Below are 10,601 nucleotides of genomic sequence, written 5' to 3' on the forward strand. Positions count from 1 at the left end.
TGCGTCATCTATTGAGCAGCCTTCTGGTACCGAATTTTTGCTGAGATGATGTTTCTCAGCATACAAGTTTTTGCTCCTTCTGAATCACGTGTTGTACAAGACCTGACGCATAGGTTGACTGACCGTTGAATGTTGCTGCAAGTCGCCAGTTGACTTCAGCGTCGTCGTGTCCAGGATGTCTGATGGTAGCACATGCTGTTGGTGCGGCCCTCGTCGTCCAGTGAGTAACTCGATGTGATGAACTTCTTATTCGTACAATCGTGAGCAATCAATCCCTTTAAACTACTTTCAAGAATTGTTTCTAATGCCCTTTATATTTGGCATATTTTTATCGTATGATCTTCCTATCTTTCTTCGATGTTTTATCTATTTAATCATTTTCGAAGATTAATTGTATGCAGTATTTAGAATAATTTTTACTGCATTTTTACTATAAGTGAACTACCTTTTTTAATTATTTATCTTTTTTAGTTTGTTTGAAATTCCTTTCTAAACTTCTTGGCAAGAATTTTAAGCACGGGCAGATATTTTACCGGTTAAGCCGGTGCTGTTTTCTCAATCCTGACTGATTGAGCTTGTTTATACTTGCATTTCAACCTTCCTTTTCCTTTATGTTGGTTGCCTTGACCACTCTGCGTCTCAGCTCTTACCTTTGCCGTTACCGGCTCGGAATTGTACTTCATGGTCGATGTAGTTACTTGTAGTTGCACTAGAGGTGTGTTCCTGGAATTAAATCTCTTGAAAGCAGATTCTATTAGTTTATTTACTTTGGATCATGTGTAATTTTCAGAATCAGAATTATTGTATGTTCTCGTGCCGAAACCCGAGTCACAAATTTTATTTTGTATGCGAACCGCTACTCCCATCAACGAGTAGCTGTTAATGTTGATATCATTGCAATCGTAGGCAATTAATCCTTGCAAGATATTCTTAATACCTTCGTAATCATGGAAGGCAATGTCAAATTACGAGTGATTTTAATTTAATGAAAATACCTTTGATCCTCGATTATTGCCGTGGCGTTCATAATCGATTTCTAAAGGGTCCGCCTTGCGTTTTGATGCCTTGGCGTGTTTCGTGTCAGCTTGCATTTCTCCATTTCTCCATGAACATGGATTGATGCTTGACTTTAATTTAGACCTCTTTCTGCCCGTTGATTCAAGGGTGGTTTTTTTATGAGATTCCGCGTGAAGAGCGACAAATTTTTCACTTTCACTATCGACAATTACCCTTGTCGTATTTTTCGCCTTCGCGTCTACCTCAGAGTTTTTTGTGTTATTGTTTACCCCTATTTGTTTCATTTTGATTTTAGGGCCCTTTTCGTTTTTCTTTTTCTTACCATCTGTTTTGTTTTTGTTAACTACGATGAATATGGGAAGGTAAAACAATGTTTTATAATCTTTTATGACTTCTACTGGGGATAATTTTCTTGAACATCCCTTCTCAACATTATCCTTCACTGTATAAATGGCGCATTTAATTAATTCAGGATCCTTGCGGATCTTGTGTTCAAGGTTTTCAAACCTACTTATATTGTAAAGGAGCCTGTCGGGAAATTTATGATTATCTCGTTTCCACGATTGGCCAACTTGATAATGCCCGTCAACGAATTCTAAAGTGTTCTTTAAAATCTCATTTGCTTTTTTATTGTATGTCCCTTCAAAAATTGGCAATTCTTTAAAGTTACTAAATTTGGGTAACTGCGCTAAAGTTTGTCTCTTTAGCATTGTTCCCATTGCTGCTCTTTCTTGAGCACTGACCAAGCCTCGTACAAATAGTGAATCTTCAACTTCTTCATCGTCCAATGAGGGTGCATGAGAATTCGTCTTCACTGGCTCTTTAATTTGAGCTTCCGAAGAACTTTTTACTGAAGCGGTTTCCGCTTGGTTTTGGTCGGCGCAAGGAGATTTTGAAGATTCCGCTTGCTCATCGTTGACTGCTACTGTATGAATTCTTTTAATAATATCTAGTAGCTCTTCAATTCGAGCTTCGAGTCTATAGGTATAATATTGAGTGGCATGGCATTTTGGACATAGCCATGGTTCAGTTTCCGATGGCTTACGAGTCTTCCTTGCGCAAGTTAAGTGGAACATATGATCACAATGATCACAACTTAGCATTGCGGAATCCTCACCATCTTCCTTCTGACATAAACGGCAATTGCCGTGCGGGTTGATTACGAAAACCGGGGAAGGCATAATGATACCCTTATACGTCCCTTTTTCGTTACTTTTTACGCGCCCTTCTTGGCGTTACGTAAATATTTTAGGGATCCCTTTTGGTTCCCTTTTATTGTCCGTTCGGACTTTAGATCCTTATTCTGAGGATCGAATGAGTGACAGAGAAAAAATGAAAAATAACCCACGTACCTGCCACTCAAATTCCGGTGAATTTGAAATAACTTCCGTTACCTTTCCTCCTTTTGGGCGTCCTTCGTTGCTGGGAGCGTGGGTTTACTTCCGAGGGCTGCGCCGCAATTGGTGTGGAAACTCCGCCGGATAATTGATTGGAACGGCGCCTTTCGCGCTTTCGCCACCGCTCCGTTTAAAGATGATCGCGTACTGTTACACGAATTATATTATAACACTGGGAACACTAATCCTAGGTTAATTAGTCCTTGCAGGAATTTTCCTCACAAGATTAATGATCAATGTTCTGATCGTTTTTAGGGGTGCGATAATCGCAATTCCCTATTGTTGATGCTACTGTGCGTTAAATGGCAACGTTAGCCAAATTATAATAATAATTTGGCATTGGTGATAATTATCACGCCGAAGGAATTACTAATTCGAACTCTCTCTATTAATGAATTAGAAGTTATCATCCAATTCAGAGGAGTTGAACCTTCATTCACTTGTCCGTGTTTAATCACGGACACTTCGGCCGCCTTTTTGCCTAATGGCAGTGGTGCGGTCCGTTTGACCGAAGATATTTTCTTTTTGCGTCGTCGTGATGACGCAAACACCGGTAAGAGTTCTCCTCAGAGAGTCTTACTTAAACGCACTTCACTCTTCAACATAACTGGTTAACACTTACTGGGGCGCGTTAGCCCTAAGTTTAAGCCAGTTCTTGCAGGAGTACCTGCGTATCGACTACGCGCGTCGTCGACCTCTCAGTTGAGAGTTTTAATAGGTTCAAATTTATGAAACCTGTTGGCGGTTTATTCCGTTCTGGATATAAGCAGCCCTTGTCGTAACTTGTAACGAATTTTTCACGTTTTGAGGAATCACTTCCGTTTATCCTAAGGCTTAATGCATTATTAGTTCACGGGTTTTTTATTTAGGAGTCACTTTTCACTCGAGTTATCACTGGGTCCTAGTTGGGCGTTTTGCCCGTTTAATGTGTCGTTATTTAACGACAATTTCACCGGTGAACTGAACACTCGTTTGAATTGTTAATCACTAGATACACATGGGCGTAATTTGCCCGTTTAACATGCCGTTTTTTAACGACGATTACACTCCGTGAAACTTTAAATAGCACTTGACGCCAAGCGCATTGAGCCCCTTACGACGAATTATGTGTCCGTGTGCCGACGGCCTTTTTTGGGCATTCCCTTTGGCTCAACGGCAAACTTATTGTTTTCACTTGAAACTACGGACACTTCTGTTCTCAAGGCAACAGAAAACCTTTCACGACTGTTCTTTAGGCGACAGTACACCTTTATTTTTAAATTTTTTGCTGTTCTTGAGGCGACAGCACACCTTTATGTTTAAATTTTTTGCTGTTCTTGAGACGACAGCACACCTATTTAGGAGAATTCGTTCTCCGAGTACAACCCGCGCGATGTTGTACTCCTCTCTGGAGCCACCATGTAACGAGGCGGTTATCCGAGCGGGCGCGAAGGTGAACCCGACCGAGTGCGTCGTCGTTTCTCACGCGAGAATTTTCGCCGGATTTGGAGGTCCGTCGATTTCGCGTATCAACGTGTTCGGCCCGTGTTGTGACGTGCCAACAACGGTGCAAACAACGTGTGATACGGAGATCTGAAGTTAGGGCAAGTCGAGAACCCGGTCCGCAGCGTGACGTGCCGCTGAACGGAGAGGTGTTCCGCGAGTTATCCTAACTCTTTTTGGACGAGGAATTGGGGTGCTTTAGTATGACCGGTCCGAGTCGTGACGTGCCGACAACGGAGAGGACCACGCAGAAAGCAGGAAACTTGTCGAATTTTCCAAAGTTCCGTCCGAGCCGTGACGTGCCGACATCGGAGAGAAGCCTTCGGAATTTTCTCTAAGTTTTTTAGGAAGGTTCTTACGAGAAGCCGGTCTGCAGCGTGACGTGCCGCTGAACAGAGCAGAATCTAGCGTAAGCTTGGAAGGGTTTAGGGGTATTTCGGATTTTCGGTGCTTGGAGTAAAGAATTTCGGGTACTTTACTCGTAGGTGTCCTGGTGAAAATAACTGATTTATTCAAAGTTTTGAGCGCTTATATACTAAAACGCTCCTTATCTTCTAATGAACGTAAGCGAGATAGAGGATCTCGCTCTAACACGCGAGATTTCCTGGTACGGTTCGATCCTCGTTACGCAATCTTCTATTCTGCTCTTTCCGCGTGGAAAGCGTGACCTAGATTTTATCTTGTTTACTTAGGTCTTTCTAGAATCCTTGCGAGTTTCGACGTTTATGATCTTAGTTTGATCTCGCTTTCGAACGCATCGTTGCGTGGGTCTTATCTTCGTTTCATTTCGTTAGTCGACCACACGCATCGCCTAAACCTCTTGGTACCGACGCGTCGTGTCCTTTCATTATTGTGTTTATTTAGGATCACGATCGCGAACGTACCGAGAGTTTACATAAAGGATCTAAGCCTAGCGAAGTTTACGGGCGGTCCCGTTGGTACCGCGTTATCGGCTATCGCCGGTTATCCTTATTCTCGTATCCTTCGCGCTGTCCTAAACTAACGGGCGTTGGAAATACGATCTTTATCGTTGTAGATTTCAGTTAAGCGCGCAAGTTCTTCCGAAGGTTCCCTATCGTAAAACATAAAAAATATGTTTCCGGCGCGATTTTCTGCGCCTGGCGATCTCGTCGCACTTTAAAGGGGGTATTCTACCTACATTCCTTCAAATTTAATTTCTTGCATAATTTGGTTAAGCGAAATCCTAAAAAATGAACGAAACATATCGTCCGTTCGTAACAGCTCTTGAAGAGTTCGCTCAACGTTTTCTCAACCCTCTTCGGAAAAATCCCTGCGTGCTCCTCCGGGACCACACGTTTTCCCATTTATCCAGCACGACCTTTCGATGCGCTCAAAAAGCGGAACCTCATCGGGTCCGACCGATGGGAGTTAATTATCGTTTGGATTTGGAATTTTGTGGCTTTTGCCCTCCGGTTTGGCGTCCTTCGGCCAACGATCTGTCTACGTGTGCCTTTAACAACTCCATCTGAAGAAACAAACTTTTCCAAGTTTTATTAATTTATCTAGACCTTTTGACCTACGTCGGGATGGTAGGCAAATATGGAAAACATGTTCCCTACCGAAACCTGCAGGCCGTGTCCCGATGGGATTCATGTTTCACCGATGCACACAACAACCCGACCGGAGATCTTTTACAGAAGTGTATGCGAACGGGGTGGGAATGGAATCCTTTCGCAATTTAATGAAAATGAGGGTCTGTTTTGGGGTTGGGTGCCTCGGACGACGCACGTACAAAGGCTTGTTAGTGGGATGATTAACACATCGTATGCATGAAAAGTCCATTCCGCGTAAACGCCCTTTTTCAATTCCCCTACGAACGAGGGGAGGAACAACATCCAGCCCAGCCCGAAAACGCCTGCAATAGATCAAAATTTGTCATAAATTTTCCGCAACAGAGTGTTTCGGGAAGAGTGCTACCGCAATGCCATAAACAATCGAATGTTGAACCGGTTGCTCGGGCAGACAAGAACGTGTACAAGGACTGCACATCCGGGATATGAGTCCATAGCCCGTCTTGGTTCTGGGTTAGTGCTTTTGGTGTGTGGGGACTCATTCTTCTCTCTGCAAAAGATTCATCGAAGCTAGTGGTTAGCAAAACAGAAGACTTTGAAAATTAAACTAATAAATCTTTTCATTATTTGTTTTTTTATTCAATGTGAAAATGGGAAATTGTTTATTGGAAGTTCCGTCTATGAGAAAAATTCAAACAACAGCTTGTTGATATGAAAGAGTGCAAATTATTATTCATTCATTTGGTATATTTACTAAAAACTTTTCCACAACCTCTCCCCAGTAGAAAATCACTACTTCTAGGCAAAGATACTCTAGGAAATTGTTCTCATACAACTCGAAGGCATGGTAAGGGAACCCTCGAAAGGAGGTCGGAAAAGCTGTTGATTTGCTTGCGAATTTTGTTGATGTTGTTACTTTGCTTTTTCAACATAGTGTTTGTGTTTTGTGGAAGCAATGTTTAGATGGGGTTTCCTTGGCATGGGTTAACAACGCTCCATAGAAACGGGAAGGCGCCTATTGATGATACGAAATTGTCGGAATTTATGACAATATTTAAATGTTATTTATACAGACTAAAAACAAAACTAAAATGTTTTTAAAACCTTTTGTATTTACATTTTAAACGGCAATTTTTTGTTTCAACCACCGCTCTTTTAGTTTTATATCAAATTACCCATTTCTCAAATATTGTTTGCAAAACTCTAGCATACTTTTGTGGTTTTGCATTGTTGATTTAAAAGTCATGGAATGGGAAAAGAAAGTCAAATGGGCCAACAACTCCGATACGCTATAGCAAAAGCCACTCTGGGAGCCGGCAACTCGGTTGGGACTTGTTAGAATCAATAGCATTTTCCAGCATTTAAACAAACCAAACACAATACTTGGCACACGTTGGTGTGGGAGGCAAGTTTACAACCCACCGGGAATGGGTTTCATCATGGTTCGTTGGAACGAACACATTGGGAGTGGGCCGGTGTGCAAGCGGAAACATTTGTGCCATTTGTTTCCATTGGGAGTTGGTTCCTTAGGAAAACTCACTGTGTAGAGTTTCCCGAGACCGAATACAAATGGTACATTTTCCCTCCGGGTCCCAACTGGTGCAGGCAGAAAATCGTACGGATGCGGTCTGTGCGAAACGTGGCAAAGATCCTGCACGCGGGAACTTCTCGTAACAATTCGGATGACTTACGGAATTATCTCTAGTAGGCATTGGAGCGGTCTTATTTATTCAGCCCTCCCCCCCACTCGGGTGGAACAGTGCAAAAGCTTTCAAGCTTTTGCTGGTTAAGGATTCATCAGTCTAACCAGCATGTCCTGACACGGATCGGATTCGATGAAAATTGATTTGATCAATTACAACCTCTTTGACGGCTGTATCAGATGACTCTCCTTGAGGTTTTACCAGTTCCAATTGAATTGTAATAATATTATTTGCATACAAAGACAGCTTAATTAGTTTGCGAACCATGCGCTCCCAACTTTTCGATCGATGAGACAGTTTCAAACATGAAGAACGCCTGCATTCACTTCATCTTATGTTCTTGAGAAAACGTTCAACCCTGTGTTGATATAAGTGTGTTGTTCTTTTACAACATTGTCTGTCACCGTCGATGGAAATAGTTTACCAGACTCCGATTGTCCTTCGAAATCGATAGTCCTGCAGGACACATCAAGAGAAAGGTGGACATGAAAGAGCTCTCTTCTCTTTTCTAATTTCGTCTTCTCTCTTTCTTGCACTTGGAGAGAGATTGCGAACTGCGCATCCCGTCAGTAGAAGGTCAACCCGTGTAAAACCGAGTGCTCTGTGTTGAACGAGTCGAGTGCTAAATAAAGAAAACCAGGTAAAAGTAGCATTTAACACGTTTTTTACAAAGAAAATTGATAATCTAAATGTATTACTTCGCAATGATGGAACTTAAACCAAGCCTTTTAAAGAGATTACGTAAGGGAGGGCGTTATACCCATTAAGAAAAAAGTTAGAGCTTTTATGGGCCAAGTTGGGATTCGAACACACGTCATCTTGTACTTGGAAGGTACATTAGAGAAACAATTCCGATTTTTTCTTATAAGCAGTTAGAATGTATTGCTATTGTATAATATATTATGAAATTATCTAGAAATTTCACTTAAGAAAAAAATCATCAACCCCACTTGTAACCATTGCCACGTTTAATAGATTGAGGTATATACTAGATGATCGCATCTACTTATTGTCTATTAGATAAAACCGATAGTTATAACACAAATACCAATCAACACCTACTATTCTCTCATGTACTTATCGTTTAAATTACTGGGAAAGTGATACTAAGGTGTTGAGTAGTGTGAGCCTTCGGAACGTGCTGGAGATAAAATCAAAACTACTGATAAAATACGATATAACCTCACACTGATTGGTAGTTTCCTTAACCCTTTGGAAACGAGAAGGTTCTTTCTTTTACTCAACCCCAAAACAAGACTTCTGGCTTTTTCTGCACAAAGCCATAAAAAAGAAACGATGTTTGGAACGTGGTGTTTCCTCTTTCATTTATCTTTCCTTCCATTACTTCTCTGTTTTGTTTTACTCAAAGCATGCAAATCGGTCGAAATTGCTACAATTTATTTTTCTTTGTCGTCTTAAAAAAAGACGATGCTAACATTTTTCTTAGCTCGACGCTTCTAAGGTTCCTTATGCCTTAGAGCAGGGTGAAGGCTAGTTTCAACGGTAGGTAGAATCGTGTTCAAACACTTCGATTGCGAGACAGCGAACACTAACACTCACGTTTGATTGGAAAATGGTCCAGCCAAGGGCATACAATGGTGGTTCGCTTTGTGTCTTGTCGAGTGGATGTGCATTAACTTTCGTCTTGGCGGTTCTTCCTGGTTGGAAGAATGCCACATGCGACCTCCAAGAACGTCAGCACAGTTTTCTCTTTACATTGCGTTAAGGAAACAAGTTTTTGAATATTTTGATTTCTAGGAATCTCGATTCTACTATAAAACAAATGCCGATACTGTTGAGCAAAGATTTTGGAAATATCCCTTACATATATAGATATTTTGTTGGTCTGAATGGACAAGAACTTGTGCCACTATCTGTTTGATTTTTGTCCACTCCTCCTAACACGTGGTGCAACGATATGCATAAAACACTTGTGCAATAATAACAATCACACCCAGCGCACTAAAAATGATCACGTGTCGTTCCATCCAACCGTTGCGCTGCCTTTCTTCCGATTTCCAGCCTTCTTCTACCTCAGTTCCATTAGCCACCGTCTCAGCTATTTCCCGGAGGGCACTTAGCTTCCACAGCGGGTCTTCGGAGAAAGAGAGATGTTGGATCGGAACGGAAATAAAGTGCAATAATAGAAAATAAAACCGAATGTATGAGCAGTACGTGCGGGAGACAACGGAGACTACTACTTCCCTGTTCCCTTTTTTTGGGCTTCGTTTTTGAAGCACCCTTTTGGGCAGGAAATTCGGAATCTGCGCTACAATTTAGTAGCAGCTGTAAATTGGATTGTTTTTATAAAACGCCAGCAAGTCTCCCTGTTCGAAATCGGCGGCGGTAGGAGAATCGTTTAGTTAATATTCACGAAATGGAAATCGAAACGGCGCCAACTATGGCCGCCCGCCATTCGTTCGTGCCCGGCACAGTCGGGTCGAGTTTAGCTCGATAGATTAGAACACGAATGTTGTCTGCATGCTCCAGCCCGCGACCAGCTTTTTCCCATGTGCGCTTATCGTTCGTACGTTGTTGTGCAGTTCAGCTGGATGCATTTTATGGATTCTTGTCTTCGCCCCGGCTCCTCACACCTACCGAGGGCGTAAGCGGGCGTGCACTCCTAGGGCAAGGATAAACTTTTATGACCACCTTCAATCGGATTTTATTTCACAGTTTTTCGACTTCCGCCCCAAAACCGCGATATCAAGGTGGGAACGTGCCGAGCGGCATCGATACGCCCGTTTCCGCCAGTGCATTTTAAAACGTCCCCAACGTCGCGGATCCCCTGGGACCTGCCGGCTTGTGTGTGTGTGTGTCGGGTAGTTTCGGTCGTTTGCAGTAATCGAAGTGTCGATAAAAATTTCATTCCACTTACGAGCGGCCGGAGGGATTCTTGGGGCGATCGTTTCCGGTGGTAGAGCGGACGGAATGGAAACGAATTGCCTGCCAATAAAAGTCCGTCGTTCGAAGCCCGACTTCACTGATGACGATTTTCGGAGCGATCGGATTTGTGGGAGTTTTTTTTGTTACTCCAACCGTTCGACGTTAAACTGAAATGATTTACATGCTTCTGGAAGCCGAAGCATGAAGCATAAAGTGCAGCAATCATTTTCCTTTTCTGTCTGTCATCGATCCAATTTCGATGCTGCAATAATAATAATTTGAAATTAAGAATGCGCAGCACTTTAACGGCCCGATCACAATTTTTGTTACATTGCATCGCTGTGCTGCATCGAAGGGCGCTCATAAAATTGGATCTAAGCCAAACATTTCACTCAACATTCGACGACAAATAAAACTGCCAACGATTGAGCAGCCGTTACTGTAGATTGATTCTCGTAAAACTCGATGACTTATGATTTAGATGGTTTTTAGAGGTTTAAAGTTAGTGCTGTGACTGCAAAGATCCGGTGTGAAGCTTTAAAATTAAAAAAGTTCTCTTTTCCCCCATGTTTAATAGTAGCTCG

The sequence above is a fragment of the Anopheles ziemanni genome, chromosome 3 (assembly GCF_943734765.1).
Source record: "Anopheles ziemanni chromosome 3, idAnoZiCoDA_A2_x.2, whole genome shotgun sequence".
Classification (NCBI taxonomy): domain Eukaryota; kingdom Metazoa; phylum Arthropoda; class Insecta; order Diptera; family Culicidae; genus Anopheles; species Anopheles ziemanni.